The sequence below is a fragment of the Triticum urartu genome, chromosome 2, assembly GCF_003073215.2.
Source record: "Triticum urartu cultivar G1812 chromosome 2, Tu2.1, whole genome shotgun sequence".
Lineage (NCBI taxonomy): Eukaryota > Viridiplantae > Streptophyta > Magnoliopsida > Poales > Poaceae > Triticum > Triticum urartu.
In genome coordinates, this window is record NC_053023.1 from 336541834 (window position 1) to 336563011 (window position 21178).

Genomic DNA, 21178 nt, shown 5'->3' on the forward strand with positions numbered 1-21178 from the left:
TGTCCGGTCATTAATAAAGTCAACCAGCGCCTGAGACTTGCTCGGAGTACGTGGCACATACTTCAACCCGTGAGATCCAAGTTCAATGGCCCACTTGGCGACTCGTCGAGTGGCCTCTCTATTTTGGATGATGTCCCCCAAAGGCGCAGAGCTAACCACGGTGATCGGGTGACCCTGAAAGTAATGCTTGAGCTTCCGGCTTGCCATGAACACCCTGTACACGAGCTTCTGCCAATGTGGATATCTTTGTTTAGATTTGATCAGTACCTTACTGACGTAATAAACCGGCTGTTGAACCGGATGTTCCTCGCCAACCTCTTTGCGCTCCACTACAATTGCCACACTAACAGCCCGTGAGTTAGCGGCTACATACAACAATACCAGCTCTTTCTCAATTGGAGCAGCAAGAACCGGTGGCTCAGCAAGCTGTTTCTTCATATCCTCAAAAGCAGAGTTCGCAGCATCACTCTAAACAAAATCATTTGTTTTCTTCATCATCTGATACAAAGGCATCGCCTTCTCCCCTAACCGGCTTATGAACCGGCTTAAAGCAGCCACACGACCCGCCAGCCGTTGAACATCATTGATGCATGTTGGTTTGGCCAGGGATGTGATTGCCTTAATCTTCTCCGGGTTAGCTTCAATACCTCGGTTGGACACCAAAAAACCCAAGAGCTTGCCGGCTGGGACTCCAAAAACACACTTAGCCGGGTTAAGCATCATTTTGTAGACCCGGAGGTTATTGAAGGTCTCTTTCAGATCTGTGACCAAGGTTTCCTCTTTCCTGGACTTTACCACTATATCGTCCACATAAGCATGAACATTACGCCCAATCTGATTATGAAGACAATTCTGCACACACCGTTGATAAGTCTCCTGGGCACTCTTAAACCCAAAAGGCATAGACCCATAGCAGAAAGCTCCAAACGGAGTGATAAAAGCTATCTTCTCCTGATCTTTGACTGCCATCTTGATCTGATGATAACCTGAATAAGCATCCAAAAAACTCAAGCATGCGCAACCTGTCGTAGCATCGATGATCTGATCAATACGGGGGAGAGAAAAAGGGTTAGCCGGACAAGCCTTGTTTAAATCGGTTTAATCCACACACATACGCGAGGTGCCATTCTTTTTGAGTACAAGCACCGGGTTGGCTAACCACTCTGGGTGAAAGACTTCCACAATGAACCCGGCAGCCAAGAGCCAGGCCACCTCTTCTCCAATGGCCTTGTGCCTTTCCTCGTTGAACCGCCGGAGAAACTGTCTAACTGGTTTATACTTTGGATCAATATTGAGAGTGTGCTCAGCGAGTTCCCTCGGGACACCCGGCACATCGGAAGGTTTCCATGCAAAGATGTCCCGGTTCTCACAGATGAACTCAATGAGCGCACTTTCCTATTTTGGATCCAAGTTGGCACTAATGGTGAACTGCTTGGATGAGTCGCCAGGCACAAAGTCAACCATCTTGGTGTCATCAGCTGATTTAAATGTCAACACCGGCTCATGCTCCGTTGTTGGTTTCTTTAAAGACGTCATGTCTGCAAGGTCAACATGATCCTTATAAAACTTTAACTCATGTGTTGCACAAACAGACTCAGCATATGCAACATCACCTTCTTCACACTCCAAGGCTATTTTCCAGCTTCCATGTACTATAATGGTGCCCTTATAACCTGGCATCTTGAGCTGCAAATACACATAACACGGCCGAGCCATGAACTTGGCATAAGCAGGCCGTCCAAACAGAGCATGATATGGGCTTTTGATCTTAACCACCTCAAAGGTTAATTTTTCTTCTCTAGAGTCATACTCATCCTCAAATGCTACTTCCAGTTCAATCTTACCAACTAGGTATGCCGACTTGCCAGGTACCACACCATGAAAAACAGTGTTGGATTGCTTAAGACTCTTATCAGTCAACCGCATCCGACGGAACGTCTCATAGTAGAGGATGTTGATGCTGCTGCCTCTATCCATGAGCACTTTAGTGAATTTATATCCACCAACCCGAGGCGCCACTACCAAGGCCAAGTGACCCAGATTATCAACCCGGGGTGGATGATCCTCTCTGCTCCACATAATAGGCTGTTCTGACCACCGTAAGTAACGTGGAATCGCCGACTCAACGGCATTAACGGCCCTCTTGTGAAGCTTCTGGTCCCTCTTACATAAACTAGTGGTGAACACATGGTATTGCCCACTATTCAACTATTTTGGGTTGCTCTGATATTTGGACTGTTGCTGCTGATTACTTTCGCCGGGTTTTGGATTATATCCTCCTTGGTTACCTGGATGGTCCTGACCGTGAAATCCTCCTCCACCTGAACCGGCGCCCGGGCCATGGAAACCGCCCCCACCTGAACTGCCGCCTGGGCCGTGACCTCCATCAAATGCATTTGAATTCTTAAACGCCTTCATGATTGTAAAATCCTTCCACAGATGGTTGGCTGGCTTCTCCCGGGTGCCGTGTCTTGGACAAGGTTCATTCAATAGTTTCTCAAGGGTGGGACCTGACCTGCCCGACCGAGGGGGTTGCCTACCCTTGCGTCGTTGATTGCCGCCCTGCGCATTGGTATTAGCGACAAATTCAACAGCATTATGTTTATTACCTCCTTGATTTGCCGGCTTATGCTGGTGACCCTTGCCGTTGTCGTTCTTCTTTCCCTTCACTATCTTTTCTTTGTCAGACACCGGGTCCTTGGTACTATCGTAATCAGCATACTTGACGACAGCCGCCATCAACTGGCCCAGGTCATTGCAGTCATGCTTGAGCCACCCCAACTTCTGCTTTAGATGTTCAAAATGGCAAATTTTCTCCAACATCAAGACTGCTGAGCCGGCATCCATGTTATCACATGAATGTATTATTTCCTTGACCCGGCGCACCCAATGTGTTATAGATTCACCGTCCTCTTGTTTACAATTAGTTAGGTCCATAATCGACATGGGTTGTTTACATGTGTCTTTGAAGTTCTGAATGAACCGGTCCTTCAACTCCGCCCATGAGCCGATAGAATTGGGTGGCAACCCCTTCAACCAAGTACGAGTTGTTCCATCCAACATCATAGTGAAATACTTGGCCATTGCCGCGTCGCGGACCCCAACAACTCCATAGCCATCTCATAACTCTCAATCCAAGCCCCAGGTTGCAAGTCGGCCGTGTAATTAGGCACCTTACGAGGTCCCTTGAAGTCCTTTGGCAACCGCTCATTACGTATGGCCGGCACTAGGCAAGGGACACCTCCAGTTCTTGTGGCCACTCCTGCCTCAACCGAGATTGCTGGATAAGCCGGAAAAGTCTGATGAGCCGCCTGCTCGGCTGCCAGTTGAACCGCTCGCTCAACCTCTTGTCGGATCCTCTCCTGATTTGCCAAGTTAAGGGCTCCAACCTATACCGGCTCATGCATGTGCGGCCGGTTGCGGTGTTGAGCATTGCTTGACATGTCAGCCGAGTCCATATGCCTACTGTAGCTTGGGCTCCGGCTTGGGCGAGGAGTTGAATTGATCCTGTCTCGACTGTAGGAGTATGCATCCTTCTGTGTCAGAGCTGTTTGAAGGAGTACGCACCCTTCGCGTTTCGATTGCCGCCGGTGAGTCGCCTTCCATTGGGAGAACCGCCAAATGAGCCGACGCTGAAATGAGGTTTTCCAAGGGATTGGAGAAGTGACCCAGCGGTGTTGGTACATAATGAGGCGGAGCGGTATGTACACGAGGTGGATCCATGGCGCGTGGTTGAACCGGTGCCCCAGGCGTCGTGATCCGATTTGCCTCCGGCGGGTTGCTTGCCCCAGCCCCGGGTGTATGAAAAAGGTTCCTAGGATCGAGCGTCAGAGGTAAACGTGATTGAGTTTTTAGATGCCTTCTTCTCATGACCTCGTGTGATGCGTTCAGATCCACCGAGAGCCGGAAAGTCTCCGCTTGAAGCTGTTACGCACGAATGTCCAAAGCCGCCCACTCCCCTGCCATCCTGACCTCCTCTGCTGCTAAATTTTCTTTAGCTTGTACCATCTCTTCACATACGCGTGCCACCTCTGCGTCATGCTGGGCTCTATCCGTCGGCTCTACCACAACAGTTAACAGAGTCGTCGGTTTATCCATGAGGTCCATTGGAATTTGAGACGGGGGGCGCACAGGGTCTCCTGACCCGTTTGCGATCGACCCGGTAGTTGTTGCTGCTGCTTTGGAGTTCTGCCCGGGCTGCATTCCTGCCATGAAGACTCCGGCCCAATTCGGCGGCTCAAGGGGGTCCGGAATACTGCTACCATCGGAACAGCCCCTGAGCATGCCATCCTGCAGCTGATACAAAGAGTCCGTCTCACCCATTGATGATGTAGCGTCAGAACAGATGGCCGTCTCAGCGCCATCCACTGATCCTTCAAAGTATTCATCGCCGTGGACGCAGCCTACGAAAGCATGCTTCACGACATATTGAACCCGGGTGGTCCTCACGCGCTGAGCTGTTTCGACAAGGTTGGTGTGGATGTCCGGCTCAGGTCCCGACTCGCCGATCCGGCCGATGAAGACATGAATTCCGCCGAAGGGGACCCGGTACCCATACTCGATTGATCCGGCCTCGAGGCCCCAGCCTTCACCGTTGATGTAGAGCTTGCCGCGACGACTCTTGGTCATCCGGCCCACAACGTATCCCTTGAGCCCTTCAAAGTTTCCCTTCAAGAACTCAAATCCACCGTGCGCTGGAATGATAGAGAAACTGCTAGCTAATCCTTATGTAGGAGATGGAACATTACATCCCGATATGCACCTAATCTATGTGGATGAAGTTTGTGGATTATTTAAGCTTGCAGGTATGCCCGAGCATGTTGTCAAGAAGAAGGTCTTCCCTTTATCTTTAAAGGGAAAGGCATTGACATGGTATAGGCTATTGGATGATATTGGATCATGGAACTACAACCGATTGAAATTGAAATTTCATCAAAAGTTTTATCCTATGCATCTGGTTCATCGTGATCGGAATTATATGTATAATTTTTGGCCTCGTGAAGGAGAAAGTATCGCTCAAGCTTGGGGAGGATTAATTCAATGTTATATTCATGCCGCAATCATGAGCTCTCAAGAGAAATTATTATTCAAAACTTTTATGCTTGGCTTTCTCCTAATGATCGATCCATGCTCGATACTTCTTGTACTTGTTCCAATATGAAGAAGGGTATTGAATTTAAATGGGACTTATTGGAAAGAATTAAACGCAACTCTAAAGATTGGGATCATGACGAAGGTATGGAGTCAGGTATAAGCCTTAAGTTTGATTGTGTTAAATCTTTTATGGATACCGATGCTTTTCGTGATTTTAGCACTAAATATGGACTTGACTCTGAGATAGTAGCTTGTTTTTGTGAATCTTTTGCTACTCATGTTGATCTCCCTAAGGATAAGTGGTTTAAATATCATCCTCCCATTGAAGTCAAAGTAGTAGAACCTGTTAAAGTTGAAGAAGAAACTATTACTTATAATGTTGATCCTATTGTTCCTACTGCTTATATTGAGAAACCACCATTCCCTATTAGAATAAAGGATCATGCTAAAGCTTCAACTGTGGTTTGTAAGAGTTATACTAAAAGACCTGCACCCTTTGAGCAATTAAAGTCGAATCTAGTATTGCTATGGTTAAAGATCTCTTGGTCGATAGTATTGATGGGCATGTTATTTATTTCTGTGATGAAGCCACTAGAATTATCAAACCCGATATGAAAGATAAACATAGACATGTTGTTGGCATGCCTGTTGTTTCTGTCAAAATAGGAGGTCGTTGTTATCATAGCTTATGTGATGTGGGTGCTAGTGTGACTGCAATTCCTTATACCTTATATAAAGAAATTATGGATGATATTGCACCTGCTGAGATAGAAGATATTGATGTTACTATTAAGCTTGCTAATAGAGATGTTGAAGTCTTGTGTGGGAAAATTAATATCCTATTGATTTTCTTGTTCTTGGTTCCCCACAAGATAATTTTTGTCCCATTATATTTGGTAGACCTTTCTTGAATACTGTTAATGCTAAGATAGACTAGGAGAAAGATATTATTACTGTTGGTTTGGGGGATATGTCTCATGATTTTAATTTGTCTAAATTTCATAGACAACCCCATGATAAAGAATTGCCTAGTAGGGATGAAATTATTGGTCTTGCTTCTATTGCCGTGCCTCTTGCTGATCCTCTAGAAAAATATTTGCTAGACCATGGAAATGATATGTTTATGAATGAAAGAAGGGAAATAGATGAAGTATTATTTAATCAGGGACGTATTTTGAAACACAATTTGCCTATTGAGATCCTTGGAGATCCTCCTCCACCCAAGGGTGTTCCCGTATTTGAGCTTAAACCGTTACCTGATACTCTAAAATATGCTTATCTTGATGAAAAGAAGATATATCCTGTTATTATTAGTGCTAACCTTCCAGAGCATGAAGAAAAGAAATTATTGGAAATTCTTGATGATCTTAAGGGCATTAGTCCCACTCTATGTTAGCATAAAATTAAATTGGCGAAAAATGCTAAACCGATTGTTGATCATCAATGATGGTTAAATCCTAAGATGAAAGAAGTGGTAAGAAATGAAATACTAAAGCTTCTGGAGGTAGGTATAATTTATCATATTGCTAATAGTCAACCGGAAGTCATGTTCATTGTGTTGCTAGGAAGCGAGGTATTACTGTTGTCCCTAATGATAAGAATGAATTGATTCCTCAAAGAATTGTTATAGGTTATAGAATGGTAATTGATTTTCACAAATTAAATAAAGCTACTAGAAAAGATCATTAACATCTAACTTTTATTGATCAAATCCTAGAAAGACTATCCAAACATACTCATTTTTGCTTTCTAGATGGTTATTCTGGTTTCTCTCAAATACCTGTGTCAAAAGATGATCAAGAGAAAACCACTTTTACTTGCCCTTTCGGTACCTTTTCTTATAGATGTATGCCTTTTGGTTTATGCAATGCACCTGCTACCTTTCAAAGATGTATGACTGCTAAATTCTTTGAATTTTGTGAAAAGATTGTTGAGGTTTTCATGGATGATGTCACCATTTACGAAACTTCTTTTGATGATTTATTAAGCAACCTTGACCGAGTTTTGCAGAGATGTGAAGAAACTAATCTTGTCTTGAATTGGGAGAAGTGCCACTTTATGGTTAATGAAGGTATTGTCTTGGGGCATAAAATTTCTGAAAGGGGTATTGAAGTTGATAAAGCTAAAGTAGATGCTATTGAAAAGTTGCCATGTCCTAAAGATATTAAAGGTATAAGAAGTTTCCTTGGTCATGTTGGTTTCTATAGGAGGTTTATTAAAGACTTCTCTAAAATTTCCAGGCCTCTCAATAATCTCTTACGAAAGATGCTCCTTTTGTTTTTGATGATGATTGTGTAGAAGCATTTGAAATAATTAAGAAAGCCTTGATTTCTGCACCTATTGTTCAGCCACCTGATTGGAATTTATCCTTTGAAATTATATGTGATACTAGTGATTATGCTTTTGGTGGTGTTCTAGGACAAAGAGTTGATAAGAAATTAAATGTTATCCAGTATGCTAGTAAAACTCTAGACAGTGCCCAGAGAAATTATGCTACTACTAAAAAGAATTTTTAACAGTTGTATTTGCATGTGATAAGTTCAGACCTTATATTGTTGATTCCAAAGTAACTGTTCACACTGATCATGCTGCTATTAAATATCTTATGAAAAATAAAGATGCTAAACCTAGACTAATTAGATGGGTTCTATTGCTACAAGAATTTGATTTGCATATTATTGATAGAAAGGGAGCTGAGAACCCCGTTGCAGACAACTTGTCTAGGTTAGAGAATATTCTTGATGACCCACTACCTATTGATGATAGCTTTCCTGATGAGCAATTAAATGTCATAAATGCTTCTCATAATACTCCATGGCATGCTGATTATGTGAATTATATTGTTGCTAAATTTATACAACCTAGTTTCACATACCAGCAAAAGAAAAAGTTTTTCTATGATTTAGGACATTACTTATCGGATGAGCCACACCTTTATAAACAAGGAGTAGATGGTGTTATAGACGTTGTGTACCTGAGCATGAACAGGAACAGATCCTACGCAAGTGCCACTTCGAGTCTTACGGAGGACACCACGCTGGAGATAGAACTGCACATAAGGTATTGCAATCCTATTTCTATTGGCCTACTCTCTTCAAGGATGCTCGTAGTTTGTCTTGTCTTGTGATCAATGTCAAAGAATTGCTAATATTAGTAGACGTTAGGAAATACCTATGAACTATTCACTTGTTATTGAGCCATTTGATGTTTGGGGCTTTGATTATATGGGACCCTTTCCTTCCTCTAATGGGTATACACATATTTTCCTTGCTATTGATTACATTACTAAGTGGGTAGAAGGTATTCCAACTAGTAGTGCTGATCATAACACTTCTATTAAGATGCTTAAAGAAGTTATTTTTCCAAGATTTGGAGTCCCTTGATACTTAATGACTGATGGTGGTTCACATTTTATTCATGGTGCTTTCCGTAAAATGCTTGCTAGGTATGATGTTAACCATAGAATTGCATCTCCATATCATCCTCAGTCTAGTGGTCAAGTAGAATTGAGAAATAGAGAGATTAAATTAATTTTGCAAAAGATTGTTAATATATCTAGAAAGAATTGGTCTAAGAAACTTGATGATGCATTGTGGGCTTATATAATTGCTTATAAGAATCTTATGGGTATGTCTGCGTATAAAATGGTTTATGGAAAGGCATGTCACTTACCTCTGGATCTAGAACATAAGGCATATTGGGCTATTAAAGAGCTCAGTTATGATTTCAAACTTGCCGGTGAGAAGAGGTTATTTGACATTAGCTCACTTGATGAATGGAGAACCCAAGCCTATGAGAATGCCAAGTTGTTTGAAGAAAAAGTTAAAATATGGCATGATAAAAGGATACAAAAGAGCGAGTCTAATGTAGGTGATCATGTTTTGCTATACAACTCTCGTTTAAGATTTTTTGCAGGAAAGCTTCTCTCCAAATGGGAAGCTCCTTACATTGTCGAGGAGGTCTATCGTTCCGATGCCATAAAAATAAACAAGGCCGAAGGCAAAAATCCGAAGGTGGTAAATAGTTAAAGACTTAAGCATTATATCTCAGGAACTCCCATAAATGTTAAGACCAATATAATTGATACCGGAACACCGGAGGAGTACATAAGGGACACTTTCCAGAACGTTTAAGATTGCGAAAAGGAATAGGTATGTGGTACGGTAAGTAAACCAACTCCAAAACGTTTCCAATGATAAATTTTCTCCGTTAAGGAATATTTAAAAAATCAGGAAAATTAAAAGTAGTTTGAAAGAGACACGAGGCGTCCACAAGGGTGGACGGCGCGCCCTACCCCCTGGGTCCCCCCCGACCTTGTGGCCACCTCGTGTGCCCTCCGGACTCCGTTTTCTTGCGCGACCCTTCTTTTAGTCGGTAATAATTCATTATATAATCTCCCGAAGGTTTTGACCACCGTACCACGCAAAACCCCCTGTTTTCATTTTGATCTATTCCTACAGCAGATTTGGAGCAAGATGTTGTCCCAAGACTCTGATGGAGAGAGCTACATGGTTGATTATATCACAAACCCAAAAGGACATGGGGATGTGGAACATTATGGTTGGACCACGGAGGAAGAGGAAGACTATGACCCAATGGGGAAGGAGGAGACAAGCTCCGATGAACAGGACGATCCACTGCCCCAACCCGGCGATGTGCATGTGGAGTTCAAGAAGTGAAGCCTCCCTACAGTTCAATCTATCCCACCATGTTTTTCTCAGGACAGCAAGGCGGCATTATGCAAAAAAGATAATGAAACTCGATCTCGAGAATGAGGATCTGAGGGAGGAAAATTTTAACCTCAGACGCAAGCTAGAGAAGAAAAATGCAACAACTCCTTCATCACCATCCCTGAAGAAAGAGATCTAAATACATGGGTATGGGTACTCCCCTTGGCAACTGCCAAGCTTGGCGGAGTGCCCCGGTATCATATCACCATCACATCTTTATCTTTATTGTTTTCTTAGTTCAATCGTTTTGGTTATATCTTGATCTAGTAGAATAAATTTTTAGTATGATCTAGCTTTGAGTTTTGCTTTATGTTCCCTCTATGTAATCGAGTCCGTGAGATATATAATAAAGAGTAGTTTTGAGATAAGGGCTTTGCTTCCTTGCTATGATCTTGAGGGAAATTAAATAAAAAAGAGAGAATAAAAGAAATAAAAAGATCATATATTGTTCTTATGGAGAGTAATGACTTCACATATAAAGAGTATGATGAATAAAAGTTATTGAGAGTTGAAAAACATAGTTTTGGTCATTGTGGCAATTAATAGGAAGTAATAAAGAAAGAGAGGCTTCACATATAAATATACTATCTTCAACATATTTTGTAATTGTGAGCACTCATTAAAATATGACATGCTAAAAAGTTGATGTTGGACAACGAAGACAACATAATGGGTTATGTTTTCTTATATCCGAATAGAAGTTATATTGTTTTGAATCATCCAACCTGTTGATCTTGCCTTTCCCTCTCATGCTAGCAAAATTCTTTGCACCAAGTAGAGATACTACTTGTTCTTCCAAACATCCCTAAACCCAGTTTTGCCATGAGAGTCCACCATACCTACCTATGGATTGATTAGGATCCTTCAAGTAAGTTGTCATCGGTGCAAGCAATAACAATTTCTTTCTAAATATGTATGATTTGTTAGTGTGAAGAAAATAAGCTTTATACAAACTTGTGATATGGAAGAAATAAAAGCGATAGACTGCATAATAAAGGTCCTTATCACAAGCGGCAATATAAATTGAAGTTCTTTTGCATTAAGAGTTTGTGCATCCAACCAAAAAAGCGCATGAAAACCTCTTCTTCCCTCTACGAAGGGCCTATCTTTTACTTTTTATCTCTTACCATTACATAAGAGTCATGGTGAACATCACCTTTCCTTTTTATACTTTTCCTTTGGCAAGCCCTATGTGTTGGAGAGATTCGGATATATATATCCCCTCAGATGTAGGTTTTCATAAAGTATTATTGTTGACATTACCCTTGAGGTAAAAGGTTGGGAGGCAAAACTATAAGCCCCTATCTTTTTCTATGTCCTGTTGAAACCTTTTACCCATAAGTATCGCGTGAGTGTTAGCAATTGTGAAAGATTATAGATAGTTGAGTATGTAGACTTGCTAAAAATCTCTTTAAATTTACTCTTTCCGATGTTATGATAAATTGCAATTGATTCAATGACTAAGATCATAGTTTGTTAGTTTTCAATGAAGTTTCTGATTCATACTTTACCTTGTGAACAAATTGTTACTTTCGCACAAGAAATAATATGACAATATATGTTGCTGTTCTAAAGATGATCATGATGCCCTCATGTCCGTATTTTATTTTTATCGACACCTCTATCTCTAAACATGTGGACATATTTATCGATATCGGCTTTCGCTTGAGGACAAGCGAAGTCTAAGCTTGGGGGAGTTGATATGTCCATTTTGCATCATGCTTTTATATTGATATTTAATGCATTATGGGCTGTTATTACACATTATATCACAATACTTATGTCTATTCTCTCTTATTTTACAAGGTTGTAACGCCCTCGATGCGGCTATATCTCCCACGTGTCGGAGCACGACTTAGAGGCATAACCGCATTGAAAGCAATGTCGCAAGTGAGGTAATCTTCACACAACCCATGTAATACATAAGGGAAAGAGATACATAGTTGGCTTACAATCGCCACTTCACACAATACATGAATTAAGCATTACATCATCCAGATACAAACAAGGTCTGACTACAGAACCAAAATGAAAGAAGACTATCGCAAATGCTACACAGATCCCTGATCGTCCCAACCGGGCTCCACTACTGATCAACTAGAAACGGAACAACACAAAGGACAAGATCTTCATCGAGCTCCTCCTTGAGCTTGGTTGCTTCATCTGCACGGTTCAACGGCACCTGCAAGCTGGTTTTGGAAGTATCTGTGAGTCACGGGGACTCAGCAATCTCACACCCTCGCGATCCAGACTATTTAAGCCCATAGGTAAGGTAAAAGGTATGAGGTGGAGCTACAGCAAGCGACTAGCATATATGGTGGCTAACATACGAAAATGAGAGCGAGAAGAGAAAGCAAAAGCACGGTCGAACAACTATGATCAAGAAGAGATCCTAGAACAACCTACGTCAAGCATTACTCCAACACCGTGTTCACTTCCCGGACTCCGCCGAGAAGAGACCATCACGGTTACACATGCGGTTGATGTATTTTAATTAAGATCAACTTCAGGTTTTCTACAACCGGACATTAAAAAATTCCCATCTGCCCATAACCACGGGCACGACTTTCGAAAGTTCAATCCCTGCAGGGGTGTCCCAACTTAGCCCATCACAAGCTCTCACGGTCAACGAAGGATATTCCTTCTAGCGGGAAGACCCGATCAGCTCGGAATCCCGGTTACAAGACATCCTCGACAATGGTAAAACAAGTCCATCAACACCGCCCGAATGTGCCGACAAATCCCGATCGGAGCTGCACATATCTCATTCTCAGGGCACACTCAGATAGGTCAAGCTACAAGAAAAACCAACCCTCGAGTTTCCCCGAGGTGGCCCCGCAGGCTGCCCGGTTCGGACCAACACTTAGAGAAGCACTGGCCCAGGGGGTTAAAATAAAGATTACCCTCGAGAGAGCGACTCCCAAGGGAAAAGTAGGTGGTGGTGAGGCAAATGGTAAAACCAAGGTTGGGCATTGCTGGAGGAGTTTTATTCAAGGCGAACTGTCAAGGGGTTCCCATTATAACCCAACCGCGTAAGGAACGCAAAATCCGGGAACATAACACCGATATGACAGAAACTAGGGCGGCAAGAGTGGAACAAAACACCAGGCATAAGGCCGAGCCTTCCACCCTTTACCAAGTATATAGATGCGTTAATTAAATAAGAGATATTGTGATATCCCCACATATAAACATGTTCCAACAAGGAACAACATATCCATGTTCCACCAAGGAACAAACTCCAATCTTCACCTACAACTAACAATGCTATAAGAGGGGTTGAGCAAAGCGGTGATATAGCCAAACAACGGTTTGCTAGGACAAGGTGGGTTAGAGGCTTGGTTTAACAATATGGGAGGCATGATAAGCAAGTGGTAGGTATCGCAGCATAGGCATAGCAAAAGAGCAAGCAAAGATAGAAGTGTTTTCGAGGGTATGATCATCTTGCCTGAAATCCCGCAAGGAAGAAGAATGAGTCCATGAAGAAGATAAACGGATGTAGTTGAACGGGTCCTCACAAACACGACTTTACCGGATTACCGAGAAGAAGTACACCGGAATAAAAGCAAACAACATAGTAAACAACCACTACAACAACATGGCATGATGCACAACAAGTATGATGCATGTCCGGTTTAATGAAGCATGGCATGGCAAAGTGCACAAACAATCCTACAAATTAAGTGGAACTCATTATGCAACGGAGTTGCATATTGAAGAAAACACCACATGACTTATTTAGTTCTCTCTCCTTTATGTACCCAACAATATTAAATGTTGTTAAACATGGCAAGAGGGTGAAGCAAAGAAAGCTACCTATCTAGTCAAGTTTAAATGAGGCTGGAAACAACAAACAACAATTTCGGAAAATCCTCATGTGCATTTATTAGGTTTGGTACTGTTCTGCCCTAAACCATATTTTAGAGTTGTTAAACATGCAAGATGAGTGCACCATGTTAAACTAGGCATTTTCCCACCCCATTTACATATAAAGTTTGTTAGGTTTGGAGTTACGGTTATTTAGTTATGAAATAAATCATTTTAACATGGAATTTATGCAAAATTAAACAAACAACAAGTTTAAACATTTTAAACATGGATGAAAGTGGCATATTATTAAACTAGACGAAATTCTAGTCATGTTTCATATATAAATCATTTTAATCCAATGCACCATTTATGAGTTATTAAATGCATGTTGCTTGGGGGGTTTTCTGCAAAACAGCAAACTCCTGGAAAAAATAGCTAAAACGCGGAACTAAAAAAAACGTGACACGGGCTGCAACTGTTGGCCCAACCGCACAGAGATCTGAAGGGGGGGTCTCACCATGGGCTTCGGCCCAGTCAGTGCAGCGGGCCGGCTTGCGCTGGCGGAACTGGACCGCAAGGACGCAGCCCACGCGGACGCGGTCAATGGTGACGGGCGAGCTCCTCCCATTTGAAGCAGAGGCGGGAACAGGCATGGCAGCGGCGGTGGTCCGGCGAGGACACCAGTGGCCGGGGACAGGGCCCAGCCGGCGGGATCCGGCCGAAACGGGCAAGGCGGCGGAGACACGGATCCGGGCGGTCGATATGGGCTGGCGAGGTGACATTGCAGGGGGGTTCGAGGCTTTCGTGACCCATGGCGGCGATGAAGTAGAGGAACACGCAGACACGGCGGTGCTTAGGCGAAGTACTTGGCAGGGCGGCAGGGTCCTGGTGGCTTCGGTGGTGCGGGGAAGCACGGGCGGATGCAGGGGTGGAAGGACGACATTGCTGCTGGGTTCACCGGCAAGGGTCACGGTATGGCCGCGGTCAGGGAGGAAGGAGCCGCTGCTGCTCGCTGGTGGCTCGGTGCTGCTGCTGGGCCGACGAGGAGGAGCTCGGGGAAGGAGTACGGCGCGGTAGAGGGGGATCCGGCAGGCGCGGGAAGCAGTGGGTCTAGTCGTGGCCTTCGCGAGCGGCCAGCGCGGGCGTTCTTGTAGAGGAAGAAATAGGGGAGAGAGATGAGCAGTAAGAGAGAGGATCGGAGGAGGAATGAAGGAGCAGGGGCGAGGCTCATGTGTTGGGTCCACCGGCGGCGTGGCAGGCCGGACGGAGGCTGCAGGCGCTGTGGTAGGTGGATCGAGAGGAGTGGCTGGTTGGTGGCGTTTTGGATCGAGGAAGATCCCGAGGTGGGAGATGAGTGCGGCGGCGGCAGGGACAAACTTCCTAGATTTTAGGGTTGGGCTAAAGTTTGGTCTGGTGAATATATAGCAGGTGGACTAGGCTTAGGGGCTACCTCGTCCCTCCGATCGTAATCGGACGGTCGCGAATAAATAGGCTAGGAAGTCCCAATTAACAAAACAGAGATGTTTTGTAGACGTTAGGGGATGATCCGGATCCAACGGTGACGACTGCCCGGATCGGGTCCGGGACAACTTTTTGGACGCGCGCGCGAGGGGGTTTGATGCACTGAGCAGAGAGGGTCTCGGACCGTGCGGCCGCATCGGACAACTCCGGAAGCGAAGAGGGGCAGGAGGATGGACTAGGTGGGTTGTGGCGAGACTACGAGGGGAAGAAGAGAGAGAGAGGGCCCGGCATCTATTTCCGGAGACCGAAAACGTCCGACGTTAGACCGGCTATACTGCCGCTATAGTTATCCGTTGGGGCATCAAACGATCTCCGAATGCGATGAAACTTGACAGGCGCTCTATCTACACTATAATAAGACCACACGTCAACTCTCATCCCATTCCGAGAACATTTTCCGGCCACTTATAAAATACTATTTCGGACATGCCGCGGGCGCGTGCAAGTGTGGTTGGGCTCAGAACGGACAACGGAGAGAACTTGGAGAACCCGGATGAATGCAAGTTTTAAAACATGATGATGCAATGCACATGATGACATTACAAGATGCTCCACGCAAGCAAATGACATGGCAACGTCGGCGAATAACTGGAAGACACGTGGCGCATCGGACTCGGGGCGTCACAACACTCCACCACTACGAGAGGATCTCGTCCCGAGATCTAGAATGGCACCAGAGGGACAACAGAAGAGGAAGAGAAGAGGTAAAACAAATTGCTTCTTTGACAAACGAGTGAAACCAAAGAACCTAGAAAAGGTAAAGCCATTTCGAGAAAAGAATACAATGGAGATGAACGAAGTTGAAAACACTCCGTTAGAAAAGAGGAACATGGAAGAAACAACTTCGGGCAGCACTCTGGTTGAGAAGAAAAAGAATTGAATAAGAACTTGACAAGATGAGAAGATACTTGAATGAAAACACGACACACTGCCTCCGGAACTATTGAATGAATGGAACAAGGGGTAAGAAAGATCTCAGACAACACTCCGGTTGAAAAGAGGTGCAAGGCTTGATAAGGCGAAAAGAACATGAGCAAAAAGGTCACAACACTCCGGTTAAATAGGATAAGCATGAAAAGAACATGATCTTTGACAAAACAAGATGATGGGTTGAAAATAGCAACATGACAATGCCTCCGGAACAAAAGAATAGAAGATAGATAATTGAAATAAAAGAATGGGGAAGAAAATGCCAAGTTGTGCCGAAATTGAGCTTGAAAAGGCATCCTTAGGAGAATGGTCGAACGGAGTTGTTGGAAAACCCCACAACGAAAAGATTAAGCTTGTTGTGGGCTTATGGAAAACCTCTCAAAACTGAGTTGAAATTCTGCCACTGACGGAAACGATAGATTGGATTGATATCAACAAGGAGACGAGAACTTATTTCACCGGGCAGATAAAAGAACTTGAGTCATTTATAAGCAGCATAATAGCAACAATCGTTAGGGAAGGCTTTAGGTGAAAATATTACCCAAGATAACTCAAATGACGAGATTGATGGATTTAAAATATCTCATTCTTAACAACATGTGAATCACGAAACATGAACTCAAATTATCAAGAATGACATAATACCACCTCCAATGATACAGAAGAAAGAATTGCACTCCGGACTACAAGATGAAGAAAACTTGAGCTCCTCTGAAAAGAATCTCAATGAACACTTTGAGAAGGAATTAAATCCTTTATGAACCAACATGTAGAACCTTCATGCAGAACTTCGTTAACAAAAGAATGATCAAATGGAAGGCAAGAGAAGTTGAAAACACCGGGTGAACCCTTGTAATGATTTAGATGGATCTCCATGATGATATAATTGCGAGAGCTTGGAACTCCAGGAAAAAGAGAAAATGACACAATTGAAATCAGGAATTTGATGAGCCTCCGGAATAGGGAATTGAGTTCACTCATTGAAACCAGAATAAGAATTACATTATGCTTATCCTTCACCAATTAAATTGATGACAATCAACGGATTTGACATATTACTTATTCTCGTAGAAAAGATTAAGAGAGATATAACATAAACTTGAGAATGTATTGATGGAACCACCGGTGGGATTGAAACAACGAATAAATGACATGATAACCAAGGAAGAGAACTCTTGAACGAACCACCGTAAGAATTGAAAATGAATGAAGGGAAGATAAGGAAACACCGGGTAAAATTTTCAAATGAACGAAGATGCTTGAGAGAATTTAGATACAAAAGAACGAAGCGATCATGAAATGATTAGAGGATATTTGAACGATGCACCGTTAAGTTTTAGAGAGAGATGAAAGCTGAGAATGAATAAATCTGAGATGATGGCCTTTGGATGAAACAAACTGAAGAGACTCCTGAATTACTTCGGATGGGTGAGAAGAATACTGACAAATGAATACAATGGTGAGAGAATGGCAATAAGCTAGAACCATGAGTCTTGAAGAGAATGGAGCAGGATTAAAGAGAAACTCTTCTTTGGTCTTCAAGTGTTGAGAATGACTACGAGAAACACCACCAAGAATTATTTGGACACTCCGGAAGAATCAAAACGAAGAGGTTGAGCCAACGATGAAAAGATTTTGACAGATCTTGGAGAAGACATTTGACTGATGATAAATCATTCTTACGTCAAACTTCGAAAAGAATTTGAGAATACCTCCGAGAAAATAAGAAGAGTCAGGTAAGATCCTGGGAAAAGACCTGTGGGTTAAGGCCCACTCAAAAGAAACACCGTAGAACAATTTAAAAGAGAGATAGCGCCGGTAGAATTAAAAGGCTTGAATGAGAGAACATCCTCGAAAGATCTTGAACGAATGCAGAGTGGAAACACGAATGTTCGAGATATCTTGAGCACTCCGGAACAATTGAATAGCGAGAAAAGAACGAATATGAGGAGCACCGGCAAGAGAAAGGTATTTGAAACGAGGAAAAGGGATATGATCAACACCAAAGCTTGAATTGGTTCCACCGTAGAAGAAAAAGAGCAAATGATGATGAACTTGAGGCTCCGTTAGGATCTTCCTGAGAATCACCGGATAAGAATATTAACGGAAAAGAATGGAGAGAGTTCGCATCAACAGGATGTATACTTAATTAAGAAATCTGAGTCCTTGAAGAAAAAAAAGGGGGGGGGGGGGGGGGGGGGAAAACAAAAGCAATTTGGGACAGATGAAACAAACACCGTCGAGAAGACTTAGGAGTGATCTTGCGGATGGGGAGAAAGATGGGATCATCTCGAAGAGAAGCGCACCGGTTGGAAAAAAGGATTGACATGACAATCTCGATTATCAAGAAGGATTGGTATTCACATCGGAGTATGAGAACACCGGTTAGGAAAGGTATGGAATCAACATTTGACTTCCAAGCAACTCGAATACCACAACTCAAAAACAAAACAAGGATTGGCTTGCAGAATAAGCCGGAACAAACATATGATAGAGATTTCGTCCAATGTTTTCGTGGTGGGGCCTACATGGGCTCGATCGTAGAGCACCATCATGTACAAGGCAGTGCACATGGCATACGAAGCGTCCCTGAGTCGGCATAGCCAAGGACTCTTTAAGACACAACGAGACCACTATAAAACCAACCGTGAATAGGCGGACCACTAGACATCGAACCCCAATTTCATATCATACATCTATCGGAAAGATATCCTAAGAGCTACATGAATTCCCACTTATAAACTACCGAAACTTTCCGGTTATGCAATCAGGTGTTGGGGATACAGGGGAAGCATAATATCTCACTCAAACTAACAAATCCTACATCCAGCTGATTTCCATCCTTCAACACATAACCAAGAAACCTTCAGAAATCGTTTACCTCAACCCTCGAAAAGCATCCGTTATATGAGTTATGGCAATACTCCCGAACTCCCGCCCCAGTACTGGGTGGCGTCGAGGTTATCTCACCAACAACTACATAAAAGAGATTTTTGATGTCGGCGAAACTAAACTCAAGTATTCCAGAACTGTAACGATAAAACTGTGACGACAACACCTCGGAGCTCAACTCCCCGGGACACTGCCACAATGTAGCGACCAGACCTCAAACAGTCTGATCTCTGTGCTCCGGTGTCATCCCTGGATCAGTAATGCTGACACCACACAGTACTCGGAGGATTTATAGCAGAGTAGCAATCACACACTTATTACATCGAGTGTCTCAAAAGAGAGCTTATTACAATAAATATGGCTTAAGGCCATCTAGTGACGATAACAGCGGAAAGCTTGGAAGATAAGTGAGTCCATCAACTCCAACGACATCACTGAGTATAGAACCACGACCTAAAACTCCTTAATCGTCGTCCGAAAAGTCTGCAACATTAACGTTGCAGCCCGAAAACGGGTCAGCACATGGAATATGCTGGCAAGGTAACACATAGAGAGTAATGGAATGCAACAACTATACTATATGCATATTTGGCTGGTGGAAAGCTCTATGGTTACTGTTTTTGCGTAAAGCCAATTTTTCCCTACTTCAAAGGAATAACATTAATTACTATCATGGTGGTTGTGAAACATTGAGAATGGTTGACAGCATTCTCAATCCCAATTAAGTAACATCATTAAAACCCATCAAAATTAATTTAGAGTAACATGTTGAGATTCACATGAAAATCCAAGTACTAGATACTCAAGATGTCCATAACCGGGGACACGGCTAACCATGATTAGTTTGTTACACTCTGCAGAGGTTTGCGCACTTTTCCCCACAAGACTCGATCGCCTCCGTTTGGTTTGTCGCACTACATGGTGTTTGAGAAACGGATGACAGAGACACAGTCTTTCAGAAGCGCTAGCACCTTACGATGGGTAGACCGGTACACCTACTTTCCCCTACATCTGCTAGTCTACCACTTTAAGAGTTCGCACAACTTAGTCAACTATGCCAGAGCCCATAATGGCTTGTGGCTGCACACGGAAGTTTCTAGTATGAATAATCTCATGATCCCTTTGGGCCTGGGTGGCGGTCCAAAAGAAAACAGGCAAGTCCTGGTAATCCCAGGTGCCTCAATCCACCCAGATGTGTGTTAGGTTGCCACCTTAGATAAACCATTAATTAACAATCTCACATCTGTCATGGATTTCACTCACCCAATCCACGTCTACTAGCATAGCATGGCATAATAAGCAAACGTAGAAGTAACTCCCAAAGGTTTGATAATAAACAGGTAATAGGTACTACCTCATCTACTTCCCATCCCACAATTTAATTAGATCCTAACCATGCAATGTGTGAGGATTGATCTAATGCAATAAAACTGGGTTGTAGAAAAGGTATGATCAAAGTGTTACTTGCCTTGCTGATGATCCGCGTAACCTAGAGATTCAACGTAACAGGAGCGCACTCCAGGTATTCTATCGCAGACAAACAACAAGCATACAATAAGTACTCATCTAATGCACAGGTAAAACTCAAATAGAAGATCTAACCAGAAAGTTCAACTTAAGAACCCTGGTTGGCAAAAAGAATCAAATCGAACGAAGCGAAAGAAATCCAACGGCGAAAAAAAACAACTTCGTTCTAGTAATCTGGATCTAGGGCAAATTTTACAGTAGCAAAAACATGTTTAAGTTGATTATTCGGAAAGAGGGTTTCGAGGCGAAACTCTAGGCGCTTGAATCGCCTGATTCCGATAAACGAGCGAAAAGTTATACTAAAACGAAAATCGGATCAGAAATCGCGATCAGAAAATAACCGCGGAAAATCCGACGAAAAAGGAAAAACGACGAACAGAATTATTTAAAAAAAAAACAGCACGGAAAACGAGGCGGCGACGAATCTCGAAAGGCGCGCGGCTCCGGCGGCGGCGGCGGGGCTGGGGCTAGGGTTAGGGTTTGCTGGCGGCGGCTGTTGGGTTATTTGGGCCCCGGGGTGGCGGCTTATATAGCCTAGGCCGGCGGAGTCCAGGCCGAATACGGCCCATAGTCGGTTCGCGTTTTTTTTAAAAAAATTCCGCTCGGAAGAAAAATAAAAAGAAATACTAAACGGACTCCAAAAATCACGAAATAAATTTTGCCGGGTTTCTAAA